Genomic DNA, 17,984 nt, shown 5'->3' with positions numbered 1-17,984 from the left:
TTGTAACGAGATGAAGGATTTAACTCAGTCTGAAGTAGAGAAACAGGCCACGCTATTGTTAGCAGGAGCAGCTCTGATATTACAGCCCTGCTTTGTTCACCGTGTGTTTCTCCCGTGGATCATCCATGGCTCCGGAGCGATGACCACTGAAGGAATCCTCACCGAGAGAAGCTAACTACGATGAGACAACAATGTTTTGATTTATAGACCAGTGGGCAATGTCTTGGAGACCTTACTTATGGCAGAAAGACGTGTGGATGTTCTTTTCTGTAGACTGGACAGATGTATTGTAGTAGAAGCAGTCGCTCATTGGCTCTGGTGCCTCACGTTAGCATACAGTGGCTTTGAATGAAAACACTTCCTGTTGATAACACACACCGAGCTCAGTGTCACGCTGGCTCTCTGCACCCCCATCGGAGCTGATCACTGAATCGGATACTATAGATAATACAACTATAGTATCACTATAGTTGTAGTATCTATAGTATCCGATAGTTATTATATAGATTCTATATAATAACTATAGTAACTATAGTAACTAGGGATGCACGATATTGGCTATTTGAAACCGATAACTTCCTGCTTCTCAAGACCGATACCGATAACCGATATACAAAAAAAATTACGCCACTAATTATTTTAACGCGATTAACGCATGTGTATTTTTTTTCCTCGGCCGCCCCGTAGCTTCAGAGCGCATCGAGTTTAAAATACCATCTACAAGCTGATGCTGACAGCCCTGCTCCTGCTGCCCGCTTGTGGCAGACCACACTTCCACGCTCACCGGCAGGCACCGACTGGCCATCTGGAGGACCGGGAGGGTGTGTGTGTGTGTGGCCCGAGCGAGCGAGAGAGAGACCTTACGTGCATTGTTGTTGTTAGCATCTGGTGCTAGCTAGCTGCGCTAACGGATATAAGGAGCTGTTTAAATGAAAACAGAGGAGCGACATTTCGCCACCACTGCGCCGAGCACTTGACTTGATGCAGGAAGCAGACAGCGGGACATTGTAGGAGAAGTCAGCACACTCAGCACGGATAGTGCACAACATGATTGCAGCGTCCAGGCAGCTCCCGTTCGAGCATATGCCTTGAGTTGCACATAGCTCCAACGCGCGCGCGTACACACACACACACACACACACACACACACACACACACACACACACACACACACACACACACACACACACACACACACACACACACACACACACACACACACACACACACACACACACACACACACACACACACACACACACACACACACACTTTGTATTGTATTATTGTCTTCGTACACTTTTAACACACCATCGTAGCGATGGCGATGTTTCAGGTGACTGATCAGGTTCGAAGTATTAGGGAGCGCTGGATTTGTGAAGAACTCCCCTCTTCCTAAACCACTAATACCACAGTACTGGCAAGAAAAACAAGCGCCACTCATCCCAATCCACCCACACCGCAGTATTTTTTTCTTTTTTTTTACCCAAAAAATATATTGTATATTATCGGGGCTATTAATACTGGTATCGGGTTTATCGGGATGACGTCATAATTTCTAATATCGGACCGATAATTATCGGGCCGATAATTATCGTGCATCCCTAATAGTAACTATAGTCTACTGCATGTAAATATTTTTGTATAATTAGTTATGATTGAATGTCAGATGATTGTTACCATCTGACCTTAGAACCTAGGATAGCAGATTTATTTAATTTTTTTTATTTTAGCTCTGATTGTGATCTCTACCAATTTTTGAAATAAATATGATATCCGACTCTTTATCTGCTAAACACTCCACTACTGCAGCTGCTATCTTCTCACTGTGCCGTTTGTTGTCCAGGCCTTAGCATGGAGTATACAGTGACTTTTCAGAGCACTAACGTTGTAGACAGCTACACATTGAGCTGTAATACATCTCTGTGAAGAAGAGAGGAGCTGCAGATGGAGATGTGATCATTCCCTGTAAGTTTATCATCACGTCACATTGTTTTTCCATCTATACATTGGTACAAAGCATGACAGCACAATACATGCTGTTGTGTTATTGTGATACGAGGGGCTTTACATGTTGCTCTTCATCAATACACAAGGTGTACTCATTTCTGTTGACAGTTGTCAACAACATTTACAGAGATTTCTCTATCTGTATTTCTTTTTGCCTTTATTTGATATACAGCCAAAGCTAGAAAGAAAGATAGAACCCCCTCTGCCAGGGATACTTATTATAAATCATTTTGACCAAAGCATACAGCAACCATTTTGTGAAGAAAACATGACACCAAAACCAGCCTTGTGTATGGCCTGATGACTGATAAGAAGAGCAACTACTGGATGGCCTTCCACAGATCGGAGGCAAGTAGGCAGCATTGACTTGCTCGCCATTGGCCGTACATCTACTGCAGGGGTGTCCAAACTACAGCCCGGGGGCCAACTGTGGCCCGTGGTCCATTTTAAATGGGCCCTAAACTCATTTCTAAAAGTATAATGGAATATGGCCCACACATGAAACTTTTGTCTTGTACCACTTAACTATGTTCAAATATATTACACAGAATGTGTGTGTTATTAAGCCTGATTTTCAAATAAATTCAGTCAATTAAAGTTGAAAAGATTTTCTAACAAATATTAGTTGATAAGAGAATAACTTATTTGCATAACCAGCTTCAAATATACCCTCATATTTCCCTTTACAATCTATATATAAAACCCTATGGAGAGCTGTGATGGAGGCAGTTTTTATAAAAGCATATTCAAGTATCAAGCAATTTATGAGGCAATATAGCTCACCTCAGTGAGTGGCCCAGCCCTTCGTACGTTTTTTTGACATCCAAAGACGTCCATTGAAATAACTTGTTGCTTTTATTCTCTGATCACATTTCCTGATGTGGTTTTAACAGATGTGCTTTAAGCTCCACTACATATAAGTGATTCTTTATTGATTGTGGTTGCAGTGGGAAACAGTTGCAGCACTCAGGCACAGGCAGGAAGTCTATTTCGACATCTCTTCAGTCAAAATACATGAACGGTGTATTGCAGTTGTTACCTCAAATACTCATTACTGGGGTGTTGTATTGCCAGCTCACTTATCATTAGGACAATGAAGGGTCATTTAATTTTAAATGGGAAGATCTACTTTTGAAGATTATCTACTTACATTGGATTCAATTGGCTAATAGACAGTGTTACTAGCTGCTAATTATTACAAACGTTTACAGACTGGATTGTTGTATTATTAACTTTGTGTTATATCAGTAGAAATAAAAAGCTCAATACTATAATGGCGCATTTCCACTACAGCGTGGTTTAAGCGTGCCGTGCCTGGCCCGTTTTTGGTTGCGTTTCCACTAGGCGTAGTTCCGGCTAGCGGGTACTATTTCACAGTTTTTCTGGCCCCATAAAATCCAGGTTCTTTCCGGGCCAACAACCCGGCTGAGTCGGGCTGAGTATGCTAAACTAGAGAGAGAATCGCTGGCAAGGGGGCTACAACTACAACAAGACGAACATATTTGACCGTGATTTAATTGTAATACACGTTTCAAAATAATGCCGAAGTAACAACATACTGATACCGGTTAATAAAAACCATGAATTAATGCTTTGACAAGTCTGGAGACAGACGGCAGAGAAAACCCTTTTTAAAATGCGTGTTTTCTGAACGGAGATCGGCTAAGCTAACACAGTATATGCTCCGACCGTCCACACTCACAACAACGGCATACACATAAACATAAATAAACCAGCGACTGTATTCGCCATGACACAGATAGTCTGTGGTTTGTACTTGTTTAACTTTTGTCTAGTTTATGAACAGATATAAGGAGCTGTGAGCTCTGAGTGCTAACAGCTAACGGCTTGTGATGTTCTGTTTTTGGGTAATGTATTAAAATAAAGTTCCAACTCATTATTATGAGTTAGTGTTTCCCCTATATACAAATAGTGGCGGCACACTGAGTTTGGTCTGTATCTGTAGCTCTTTAATATAGCAAGATGTTTAGTGCATTCATCTTGAAGTGGGGAGTCTGATTTCTGAATCAGAAAGTCAGAGGATCAGTGCATTAACAGAAATGTAATGAAGATTATTAGCCCTTGTCTCAATTAATACGTTAACAGAACTAAACACTGAAAGACAAAAATAATCTAAGACAACTTTGTCATTGCACAAAAAAAGTGCATTTTAACATTATCTGGAATTTGCAGATTTGTCCAATATTAATATTGGTGTCAAATGATTGGGGTGTGTTTGAGCATAAAGTAAATTCTTGACCTTGCACACAAGTTTGACTAAAATCACACTTCACCAGGAGTTTTATTAATAGCTTTCCTTCTATGTTTCTTCCCATGCTACATTGTTTATATGGTGTCTTCCTTCAAAGACATTACTATATAGTCCTTTTTAACCAGTTGAGCCCTGAGCCTGTTTTCCAGGTCTCAGGCTCAAAAATGACATTCCCAGAACAAATGACCATAATTTCACTTCTAAAAGGGGAAAATTAATAATCTTTTTTCTCAAAGCAATGATAAACCTGTGAGTTGGATGTAGAAGAGTCAATATAGATTGTTTTTATTTTAAAGTAAATTCAGATTGAACGTAGTAAAAAAAGTGTAAATTATTGTGTCCGTCCAAAAAGACAACACATTACTTATAGTGAAAACCACCCTTGAATGATGGGATGGTAGACTAAAAGCTTTAGGAATCAAAACTATAACATATAATAAGTACACTGTATCAAGATTGATTCAAAACAAGTGAAATGTAACCTTTTTAGAGAGGTTTAGCAAAAAAAACCCACTTCTGGGGTAATTTGGGTGGACCTATCTCTGGCCCCCCTTGGTTGATTTTGATGATCTCTTTTTAACCGCTAGAGCCAATGGAATCGAGGGAAAGTTCCACATACACACATACGTTACCAAATAAGGAGTGAGAGTGACGTGTAGCAAAAACCGGAAGTTGCGCTACTGTCTGGTGGCTACCATTAGCAGCTAATATTTATTCTCCGATATTTGCATAAAAATTGAATTATGGATTATCAAAAAAAAATTCAAAGTGACAGACACATTGGATTAACCTATGGATTAACCTTCAGCCGCGTTTTTTCTCGTTTTAATGCCATTGAACACAACTTTTGATCAGAATAACAGCTAAAGGTGAGCATATCTCCGTGTTTTGCTACCTAAAGCTACGTTGTGTGTTGTCTGTATTTGCTTCCCCTGTCGCGAGTTGACATGATTTGACATGATAATGAGGAAAAAAGGCCTCCGACAATGCAGATAATTGTTTTATCATATCAATTTTAAGATGGGAGTCAAGGCTTAATATTTGGGAGCATAGTGTCCCTTGCCCCCTTTCAGGAGCCACACTGGATTAGCTTTGATCTGAAATCTTTGTATATAAAAATCTTGTTAGCTGGCTGTCCATCTCATAATGTTCACATAGGAACTAGCTTTCAATAGGAAATATCAATCAGAAGAATTATAATTTCATGCAAAAATCTCTCACAAAAAGAGGTTGCACATTTAAATGCAGGTGTTGTTATGGCAACGTCAGTGGCCAAACAGCCACATCTACTGCTGCAAAAACATGCTATCGACACGTAAAGCAGTGGCAACTATGCCACCATTTCAGCTGACTTTTTCTCAGAAATACTGTCACATAACATCCATATATTTCAGTGCTAGGTTGATTTTTAGCTAAGCTAACTATGAAACACTTTAACTGACAGGACTCCGGATCAACTGTGTACTGTAAGGTAGCTTCTAGTTTCATGTCGAACAGTAAGTCAACATTTCCCAGAGAGCTTTCTTTGAAATCACTAGGTAACGCTAAAAAACACAACATTTTGATTGTATGGCAAAGTGTTTATTTAATATATCTGGCTAGCTAAAGCTACTTGCTAACAGTTTAGCTTACCCCCGCGATTCAAAGTAACGTGAACGTAGCTGTAATTTATGCTTTGCTTACATGTTCGCATAACTTGTAAGTTTACTGACATTTACATACCTTGTTCGCCTGGCTCAGGTGGTGGCTCTGGGGTTGTTGTGTGAGCCACCACTTGAGAATTGTCGTATTTTTTAAGAAAAAATGTTCTTATGTCCATCTTTAGAAACTCAGAGTCCGTGGCTGACAGTTTAAAGTTTAAACATTGTCACAGAGGAGAGGTACGTGCCTGTCAGCCAATAAAACACGTTTATTTCCATGCAACTCTCTGATTGGTCTGGTGGTGTCTGGCCTCTTTATTACAAATTACAATTCTGCCGTCCTCTAGGTAAAGTACGGTTAATGTATTATATTATTGAGGGAGAATTTGCCCGGGGCTAAATAAAAAACATCCGGGGCTAAACCCCCGGATGCCCACCCCAGGTGACGCCCCTGGCTGTCCCTAAGTGAACCATAGTGTTCTTTGTATTTATTATTGTAGGAAACTGGAACGGTATAGACCCCAGTGGTAGACATTATGTGGGTGATTTATCCAGAGATTCCTTTGACTTGTGTGCGCGGATGGTGACACCCGCACAGCGTTAATGTGTTTGAGAGTTTGGATTGGACACGATGTCACATATTCTTTGTTTCATAAAGACTTAACTGTACGGAACAGAAGCATTCAGGGTGAAGCATGAATGTGCATTTCCTGAGTGGGGTTGTTGTGCTCTGTTTGAACAGAGTTGTTATGTGGGCAGAAGAACAATGCTGACCAATTTGTGTGCTCTCTTATGGAGTGACTTTTTCCAACAAGGAGGCAAAGAGCGCTGAAACTGCATCTCCAACAACATCCAACGCACAGCAAATAATTGGAATGGTTGTGAGAAAAGGGCTTTGTAAATGTGAGCATGGCTGCCAAGAGAGCTTCATTAAAAACATCAAGAATCCTGTTTTAATCAGGCCATCGTCATGTTTTATTTTCCTTTTTAAAAGTTAGGGTTTCAAATGACATTATCAGTATGAATTTCTATTGTTTATTTCCACTCATTCAAGAAAGAACCAACATATGTGTGGGTGTTGCTTCTGATAGTTGTGACTCCTTCTTCTTTCCTTTGAAGGACATGCCTGCTAGGTCTGAAGTCAGAAACCTAACTTACATCACATGTGTGTCAGAATGACGCGAGAGCAAGCCAGCACTTCCTGTGTGACGCGTTGCTCAATGAAGGCCTGCGATGGAAGGATGTGCTGCGAGCATGAGAGGCTTGTTGTGAGGCAAGAGTCAGGAGCCTTTCAGAAATCAATCAGGGAGGCTTGAGAGTCCTCGACTCATGTTTCTTTATGTACGTTTTTACAACTTAAGGAAACAACTTCAAATAGCAGCACCGTTTGTTTTATTCACATGGGAAAGGGCAACAAGTGTCCTCTTGTCAAACCAGAGCAAGTATGCTAGTGGCAGCATATCCCTTAAATGTATTGAATTGAAACACTGAGCATTCTTTTGCTAAATAATTAGACTTTTTATTTGAAGTGGAAGGATCATGTCAGTATTGAGGCTCACTGACGACAGCCTGTGGAATACGTGTTATACTTTAGCACTACAGCTCGGCTCCAGTAGCTCCTCTCACTTCTTTAAAAAAGGAAATACAGTTTTTACAACTGTGGGTGGAAACATCAACCTTGTTATCTTTTAATAAACCTTTATCCCAAACAATGGCTGTAATCCTAATATCAGTTATCTGTTCACTTAGTCAACACTCAGAATGTGATTAGCTACTGGTTCTACACAAGAAGCAAACCCTCCTGAACTGCAGGACTAAACCGAAAGCAAAGGTTGAATCACCTTTAAAATAATATGAAAGTACTCTGTGGACACAAAGGCTACAATGGGCCATGTAGGCCACCAGAGCAGTGTGGTTGAGCTAGTGAGAAGCAAAGGATATTGCAAATAATGTAAACATCCAGATCAAGTGGAAAAGGCAGGTTGCATTGCCCCTCAAGCAGAAGCAGCAACACATAACTGCCAGAGCTGGTTGGTCGTATTGTTTGAATGCAAAGTAAAGGGAAGAGAAACGCCATGCGGTGATTACAAGCTATGAGCACGCACGCAGCTTTGAGAGGCTCTGGGCGGACCTCGAGGACAGAATGCATTACATGTTCATATTCAAATACTGGATCCACCCAGTTTTGTTTGAACAATGCAGCCGTTTGGCAAAGGGTTCAGTTATAGTCAGGAATGATGTCGCTCTCTGCCATATTGATTTGTGATATTTGCAATAGATTGAAATGGGATTCATTCTTTGTTTTGTGTTTCTGCGAATATTGGATGATGTGAATGAAAATAAAGACACCAAATAAGATTGTATGAAGAAGGGAGTGAAGACTGCAGCCTGACAGCTGTTTGTCATGTCTTTTGGGAGAATGTGTGGTCACTACTCCCTTCTATAACTGAGTGCTATGTACGTGTTTCCATGATACAGTGATGTGTTTGTTACATCTGAACCTTTACCAGTGGACTGCAGGAACCAAATCGCTGGATCATTTCTAAAATAGCTTTTAATAACACATACCATGACTTTCTAGAGTGCTCTCCTCTAGAGATGTCTCTCCAAATATACTCGATACCAACATTCTGGAGAAAAAAAATGTCTACATTTGCAGTGGTGCATTCATGCTCTAATCACTTAACATTTGTTTTAGGCAAAGGTAAGTTATTTCACATTAATGAATTTCAATAGTTTTGTTATCGACTTCTAAAGTTCTGTTACTGTGACATCCCTACACGCTGGGTCCATTAATATGTGCAAGCAAGTGCAGATGTCACAAACTGGACCGGACTGTGCAGACAAACAGGAGAGTGGACAGTTCTCACCAATGGTTTATTATTCATTATATCATGCTATATATATCAACAGTATCATGTAAATGCTGCACACCTTCTTCTCCACACTACCTCTTTTAAATCAGCACAGCATATACAGTATATAGTATTTTCATATTTTATTCTATTTGCCTTTACTGAGTTTCTCACATAATTATATTTTGTGTAAATATTGCCTTTATTTTTCATTTGTTATAAATAAAATAGTAAAAACTAAAATAGATGTCATAACTTTTGTTTTGTTTTACACAGTCCTGCCCCTGGCCAATTCAAATCCCTTGTATGTAAACTTGGTACTAAAACTATTCTGATTCTGATATGGTTTGATTTCATCTCCCAGAAGGAGTTTAACCCTATTTGGCGATAGAGAGTGCATTTACTAATATTCTTTAAACTATATAAGATCATCAGTGTAATCAGCCATGAAAGAGTCCAGCTCATAACTCAAAGCCCAACGTGTTATTGGTTGTTTCCATTCCAGACTGGAATATTTCACATGTGCCATACAATCAATTGTAAACAGTCATTTTATGTCTGATAAAGTGGATGTCATAAATCACACAAAGTCCAGAATGTTCTTCCACTACAAGCCATTCTGCTAGTTACCGTTGGCAACAGAACAGTTGGAACAAGTCATTTGACAGAGAAGATCAAAGATCATAAAACTAGCCGAGTCCTTGAGTTCGGGTTCTTTTAGCTTTTTTATGATCCATAAATGACCCTAATCCAAAAGAAAGAAATGATGAGTGATCTCTTTAGTGAGAGAACTGTCAAAGAAACATTGAATGAGGCTGATGGGAAAGACAGGAGACGTTACATGATATTCAGCCTGCTGCGTCATGTGGGAACTAGAACTAGATGATGTGAACCTACAGTTCATCTTACTTCATCCTCACACTGATATTCAGTCAGATAACTGTTTATGCAAGGTCATTACATCACATGACTTGTTAGACGCTTTTATCCAAAGCGACTTACATACTCAATACTGTGGGCAACCCCCACAGGAGCACTTAGTCTTTGGGGCGAAGTGTCTCAGGGACACAACAACATGCTGACTGCAGTGGGGTTTGAACCTGTGCTCCCCTGATCGGGACACCAGCGCACTAGTTCACTGCGCCACACGCCCCCCTCATTAACAATTGTATTTATAGTTGTGTTGGGTTGAATGTTATATACGGAGATACTAATTACATTTTGCACTGTAACACTCCCATTGGCTCGACGTGAGGCTGCGTTCCCATGATCTGGATATTCTCGTTCCAAAGCCATAATTATTGTGTTTCTGGTTTTGTTGCAATTTATTTACTACCTTATCAACATTTCTCCTTTTAAAATCGGGTTCCTGTATACGTTACTTATCAATGTTTGAGACATTGGGTGGCTGTAGCTCAGCAGGTAGATAAGTAAAAAGATTATTTGTGTTAATCACAAAAATAACTTATTATTAACTTAAAATACTAACATTCTTTTATATTTGGGGAAACAACGAATACACTTGGGGTGTTTTAATAAAGAAATGCATGACACATCTGAGGGTTTAATTATTGCATGAAGTCCATTTTCAGAAAGGTCTTTTGATCACGCTCATTAAGAAGGGCCTGTGGCTCGCAGGGATTATAACTGATGTTTGGAGCATTTTGATATTCATGGTTTCTTCTATCTTTCTTTCCACCTTTTCTTTCTTTGTTTTAGTTTTGTTCCCTGTCTTCTTCTCCCTGGAAACAATAATCCCCTTGTTTCTATGGTAACTCAGCAGTTAGCAGAAGAGACGATATGTGCTGTAGCCTCCTCCAACCCTCCTCTACGATAAAAAGCAAGCAGAACAGAATGAGGAAAGGCAGGAGAAGAACCAAGTGGAGTAAACGGAACGAAAGACAGAGTAAGGAGGATGTGAGAGGGAGGAAGGGATATGGAGGCAGCCAATCACTGCATGCTCTGGTGCAGGATGTAGTATCCATGGTAACCACAGCTGATTATCACAAAATTGAAGTCCTTTCTGTTTGTCTCTATTCTGCTCTGCCTATTTAAAAACAACATCAACAGTGACGGCAGACAGGCAGGCAGGCAGGCAGACAGGCAGGCAGACAGGCAGACAGACGCAGACAGACAGACAGACGCAGGCAGGCAGACAGACAGACGCAGGCAGGCAGACAGACAGACAGACAGACGCAGGCAGGCAGACAGACAGACAGACAGACGCAGACAGACAGACACATACAGACACATACAGACAGAATGACAGACGCAGACAGACAGACACATACAGACAGACAGACAGACAGACGCAGACAGACAGACAGGCACAGACAGACGCAGACAGACACAGACAGACAGACAGGCAGACACAGACAGACACAGACAGACAGACAGGCAGACACAGACAGACACAGGCAGGCAGACAGACAGACAGAGAGACAGACAGGCAGGCAGACAGACAGACAGACAGACAGACAGACAGACAGACAGGCAGACACAGACAGGCGCAGACAGACAGAGACAGACAGACACAGACAGACAGACGCAGACAGACCGACACATACAGACAGACAGACCGACAGACGCAGACAGACACATACAGACAGACAGACGCAGACAGACACATACAGACAGACAGACAGACAGGCAGACAGACAGACAGGCAGGCAGGCAGACATACAGACACAGACAGACAGACAGACAGGCAGACACAGACAGACAGACAGACAGGCAGACACAGACAGACAGACGCAGACAGACAGACGCAGACAGACAGACACATACAGACAGACAGACAGACAGACAGACAGGCGCAGACAGACACAGAGAATCTTAGAATACACCCCCTGAGTGAGCGGAAGGAGGAACCTATTGCGGTGAGCACGTTGCAACTTCCGGTTGTTGTTGTTTTCATCTCCGGGTATCCCGTGTGCCTGTTCTGTTGCTGATAGCTTATTAACTTAAACTTAATCGATCGTTTTAAAACTCTTGATCACGGCAACTGCCTGACGTTGTAATCACACGTTACTACAGCTTAAGCACTCCAACTCTCATTCTCTTAGCGACTGTAACTCCACAGTTGCCTACACTCTTTTCGGGTTTGCTAACGGTAGCTACTTTAGCTTGATAGCTAGCCATGGCTCTTTCCCCACCTTCTGGTGCTATTTCCTGCTCTTCCTGTCTCATGTTTGGTTACTTCCCGGCCTCCCTTACTGGTAAGGATACATGTGTTAAATGTAGTATAGTTGTTAGGTTGGAGGCGGGAATCATAGCCATAGAAGCCCGGCTCCGCATCTTAGAAAGTAACTCAGTTAAAGTAAAGCCCATGTTAGCATGTGCGGACCGGCAAAATGTAGCTCCTCTTAGCCGTCCCCCGGCAACTCCCGAGCAGCAGGGAGGCTGGGTGACTGTTCAGAAGGGGCATAACGCGAAACCCGCAGGTCCCCACCAACCCGTTCACGTATCTAACAGATATTCCCCACTCAGCGAGACACCCGCTGAGAAGCCAACTCTGGTTATTGGTAGCTCTATTATGAGACACGTGAATTTAGAGACCGAAGCCTCCACAGTCACATGCACTCCGGGGGCCAGAGCGGGCGACGTTGAGGCGCATCTTAAACTGCTGGCTAAAGATAAACGTAAATACAGTAGGATTGTTATTCACGTCGGTGGTAATGATGTTCGTTTACGCCAATCAGAATGCACAAAACTTAATGTGGAGTCGGTGTGTAGTTATGCTAAAACAATGTCGGACACCGTAATCTTCTCTGGTCCCCTCCCCAATCTGATCAATGATGACATGTATAGCCGCATGTCATCATTTCAGCGCTGGTTGTCTTGGTGGTGCCCAGCAAACAATGTGGGCTTCGTAAATAATTGGACAGCCTTCTGGGGAAAACCTGGTCTGATTAAGAGAGACGGCATTCACCCTACTTTGAAAGGTGCAGATCTCATTTCGGCAAACATTTCAGGGCTTTGTGGACGTAATCCATGACAAACTGGAGTTGAGACCAGGAGGCAGAGTCGCAGTCTTACACGCTTCTCTGCGCTCTCTCCTAGGCAGTCACCCATAGGAATCCCGAACCCAATAAAATACCCAATATTAGCGGTGTGTGTGTGTGTGTGTGTGTGTGTGTGTGTGTGTGTCTGTGTCTGTGTCTGTGTCTGTGTCTGTGTGTGTGTGTGTGTGTGTGTGTGTGTGTGTGTGTGTGTGTGTGTGTGTGTGTGTGTGTGTGTGTGTGTGTGTGTGTGTGTGTGTGTGTGTGTGTGTGTGTGTGTGTGTGTGTGTGTGTGTGTCTGTGTCTGTGTCTGTGTCTGTGTCTGTGTCTGTGTCTGTGTGTGTGTGTGTGTGTGTGTGTGTGTGTGTGTGTGTGTCTGCCCAAGGACAATTTAAGGTAAAACCTAATAGAGGTGTCATACATAATAACCTAATAAAAGTAAATGTAACAACTACTACAGTGCAACAAAACAGGAAGATTAAATGTGGTCTCTTAAACACAAGATCTCTAGCATCTAAAGCAATATTGGTAAATGATTTAATATCAGATTATAATATTGATATATGCTGTCTCACTGAAACTTGGTTGAGACATGAAGAATATGTCAGCATAAATGAGGCCACTCCACCCAGCCATGTCAACACTCATATTGCTCGAGGCACGGGCCGAGGAGGTGGAGTTGCAGCAATCTTTGACTCAAGTTTACTTATCAATACTAAACCAAAATGTAATTATACCTCCTTTGAAAGCCTCGTTTTTAGTCTTACGCATCCGACCTGGAAAACTTTGCAGCCAATCTTATTTGTTACAGTGTATCGTGCACCAGGTCCTTATTCAGAATTCTTATCAGAATTCTCTGAGTTTTTATCAACTTTGGTTCTTAAAACAGACAAAGTAATTATCGTAGGTGACTTTAATATTCATGTTGACGATGATAAAAATAGCCTTACTGTTGCATTTAACTCTATATTAGATTCTGTTGGTTTCTGTCAGAGTGTAAATAAACCAACCCACTGTTATAATCACACTCTCGACCTTGTTCTGACTTATGGTATTGAAATTGAGCAACTATTAGTCGAACCGCATAATCCTGCTTTATCCGACCATTTCTTAGTAACTTTTGAAGTACTGTTACTAGACTACAAAGCATTAGTCAAAAGCTCTTGCAGCAGAAACCTATCTGTTAGTGCTATAGCCACATTTAAGGAAGAGATTCAACCAATACTTAACTCGATAGCATGTCTGCATGTAGGGGAGGAAACTTATACAAAATGTACACCACCCCAAATTGATCATGTTGTTGATAGTGCTATAGATGCGCTGCGAATAAAATTAGATTCTGTTGCTCCTTTGAAAAAGAAGAAAATAAAACAACATAGATTAGCTCCATGGCATAATGCCGAAACCCGCAAAATAAAGCAAAAGTCTAGACAACTTGAAAGGATATGGCGTTCCACTAAACTTGAAGAATCTCGTTTAATTTGGCATATTACTCTCAATGAATATAAGAAAGCACTGCGTAAAGCGAGAGCAGCCTACTACTCTTCATTAATAGATGAGAATAAGAATAATGCAAGATTTCTTTTCAGCACTGTAGCCAGGCTGACAGAGAGCCACAGCTCGATTGAGCCTTCTATTCCCATAGCACTCAGTAGTAATGATTTTATGTGCTTTTTTAACGATAAAATTGTTACTCTTAGAAACAAAATTAATGACCTCTTGCCTTCGACCAGTATAGTGTTATCAACAGCTCCCGGAATCGTAAGTTCTAATATTACACTAGATAGTAAACTAGAATGCTTTTCAGCCATTAACCTTGAACAATTACATTCAATGATTCTCTCTTCTAAACCATCAACGTGTATGTTAGACCCAATTCCAACTAAGCTGTTGAAGGAAGTTTTTCCATTAATTAGCACTTCTTTATTAAATATTATGAATATGTCTTTATTATCAGGCTATGTTCCACAATCATTCAAAGTAGCAGTGATAAAACCGCTTCTTAAAAAGCACAACCTCGATCCAGAGGTTTTAGCCAACTATAGACCTATTTCTAATCTTCCGTTCCTCTCAAAAATTCTTGAGAAAGCGGTTGCAAAACAGTTGTGTGATTACTTAAGAAACAATGATTTATTTGAAGATTTTCAGTCTGGCTTTAGAACACATCATAGCACAGAGACAGCTCTGGTTAAAGTCACACATGACATTCTAATAGCCTCAGACAAGGGACTTGTCTCTATTCTTGTTTTGCTCGATCTTAGTGCTGCATTTGATACTATTGACCATGATATCCTATTGCAAAGACTAGAGCACTTAGTTGGCATACAGGGAACTGCTTTAGGCTGGTTTAGGTCCTATCTATCTGAACGCTCTCAGTTTGTACGTGTTAACGATGAATCTTCCACGCAAACCAAAGTTAGCCATGGAGTGCCACAGGGCTCAGTGCTCGGACCTATTTTGTTCACATTATATATGCTTCCGTTAGGCAATATTATAAGGAATCATTCTGTAAACTTTCATTGTTATGCGGATGATACTCAACTATATTTATCAATCAAGCCTGATGAAATTAATCATCTAAATAAAATTCAAGACTGCCTTAAGGACTTAAAAACGTGGATGACCTTAAACTTTTTGATGTTAAACACGACCAAAACTGAAGTTATTGTACTTGGCCCGAAGAATCTACGAAACAAATTATCTAAAGACATACTAACTATGGATGGCATTAATTTGGCCTCCAGTGAGACTGTAAGGAATCTTGGTGTTATATTTGATCAGGATTTATCCTTTAACGCCCACATAAAATCAATTTCAAGGACCGCCTACTTCCATCTACGTAACATTGCAAAAATCAGGCATATCTTGCCTCAAAACGATGCAGAGAAACTAGTCCATGCATTTGTTACTTCTAGGCTGGATTATTGTAACTCTTTATTATCAGGGAATACCAAGAAGTCAATCAAGTCGCTTCAGCTGATTCAAAATGCTGCGGCTCGTGTACTAACCAGAGTTAGGAAAAGGGACCACATTACTCCTGTTCTGGCTGCCTTACACTGGCTCCCTATAGAACACAGGATAGAATTTAAAATTCTTCTTCTCGCCTACAAAGCCCTTAATGGGCAGGCGCCATCTTACCTTAAAGAACTCATTATACCCTACTGTCCTACTAGGGCATTGCGTTCCAAGAATGCAGGGTTGTTGGTTGTTCCTAGAATCTTTAAAAGTACAATGGGAGCCAGAGCCTTTTCTTATCAAGCTCCACATTTGTGGAATCAGCTTCCAGTTTGTGTTCGGGCAGCAGACACCCTATCCGTTTTTAAGAGTGCGCTTAAGACCTTCCTTTTTGATAAAGCTTATAGTTAGGGCTGATTAGATTCAGCCCCTAGTTTTGCTGATATAGGCTTAGTTTGTCGGGGGACATCTTACTTCTTCCTTCTCTCTGTCTATACCCGTGTACACTCATGTTCCGATTAACCCAGCTTCCCCAAATGTCTTTCTTTTTGGTGTCTATATACGCTGGGATCCGGAGTCATGGATGATCCTGCGGTCCTGTGTCCTGGATCGCGAGCGCTGGATCTTGAGTCGTGGCTGTGGTCCTGGATCATAGGTCCTGGATGGATATCCTCGTGGATTCATCTTCCTATTATACACACATGCATTTCCAAACATTTGGACTACCTATGTTGCAAATGTATTATCTTTTCAATTTACACACGGCATCTATTGCACGTCTGTCCGTCCTGGGAGAGGGATCCCTCCTCTGTTGCTCTCCCTGAGGTTTCTCCCATTTTTCCCTTTAAACTGGGTTTTCTTTGGAAGTTTTTCCTTGTACGATGTGAGGGTCTAAGGACAGAGGGTGTCGTATTGTCATACTGATATTCTGTACACACTGTGAAGACCACTGAGACAAATGTAACATTTGTGATATTGGGCTATATAAATAAACATTGATTGATTGATTGACGCAGACAGACAGACGCAGACAGACAGACGCAGACAGACAGACAGACAGACAGGCAGGCAGACAGACAGGCAGACACAGACAGGCACAGACACAGACAGGCAGACGCAGACAGACACATACAGACAGACAGACAGACGAAGACAGACAGACAGACAGGCAGACACAGACAGGCGCAGACAGACGCAGACAAACAGACAGACGCAGACAGACACAGACAGACAGGCATGCAGACAGACAGACACAGACAGGCGCAGACAGACATACGCAGACAGACCGACACATACAGACAGACAGACAGGCAGACACAGACAGGCGCAGACAGATGCAGACAGACAGACGCAGACAGACACATACAGACAGACAGACAGACAGACAGACAGACAGACAGACACAGACAGACAGACAGACAGACAGGCAGACACAGACAGGCGCAGACAGACAGACGCAGACAGACACATACAGACAGACAGGCGCAGACAGACAGACGCAGACAGACACGCAGACAGACGCGCAGACAGACGCAGACAGACAGAGACAGACAGACAGGCAGGCAGACAGACGCAGACAGACAGACAGACAGACGCAGACAGACAGACAGGCAGACACAGACAGGCGCAGACAGATGCAGACAGACAGACGCAGACAGACACATACAGACAGACAGGCGCAGACAGACAGACGCAGACAGACACGCAGACAGACGCGCAGACAGACGCAGACAGACAGAGACAGACAGACAGGCAGGCAGACAGACGCAGACAGACAGACAGACACATACAGACAGACAGACAGACAGACGCAGACAGACAGACAGGCAGACACAGACAGGCGCAGACAGACGCAGACAGACAGACGCAGACAGACAGACAGGCAGACACAGACAGACAGGCAGACACAGACAGGCGCAGACAGACGCAGACAGACAGACAGACGCAGACAGACAGACAGACAGACAGACAGACGCAGACAGACAGACAGACAGACGCAGACAGACGCAGACAGACGCAGACAGACACAGACAGACAGACTGGCAGACACAGACAGACAGACTCATGGTGTTTTTGACAGGAAAAGCAGCTAAAGTAGTTGTGAGTAGAAAGAGAGCTCTCGGCTGTGTTTCAGTTTACAAAATGTTTGCTCAACATGTTCAGCAGAAAATGAAAAGAAAAGGAAAATTGTTCCAAAGAGCTCTACAAAGCATTGTTCCTCATACATGATATGAGGAACAATGCTGTTCCA

At 42.0% G+C, this 17,984-nt stretch overlaps 1 protein-coding gene across 1 annotated transcript in view; it reads left to right on the top strand.

The window, feature by feature from the left end:
- Nucleotides 1-17,984, top strand: part of cmip (c-Maf inducing protein) — a 72,207-nt gene that overhangs the window by 1,891 nt on the left and 52,332 nt on the right. The window lies entirely within an intron of this gene.

This window comes from Pseudochaenichthys georgianus, chromosome 6, assembly GCF_902827115.2.
Source record: "Pseudochaenichthys georgianus chromosome 6, fPseGeo1.2, whole genome shotgun sequence".
Lineage (NCBI taxonomy): Eukaryota > Metazoa > Chordata > Actinopteri > Perciformes > Channichthyidae > Pseudochaenichthys > Pseudochaenichthys georgianus.
The sequence above is the reverse complement of the archived record's forward strand: the minus strand, read 5'-3'. Positions and strand labels throughout refer to the sequence as shown.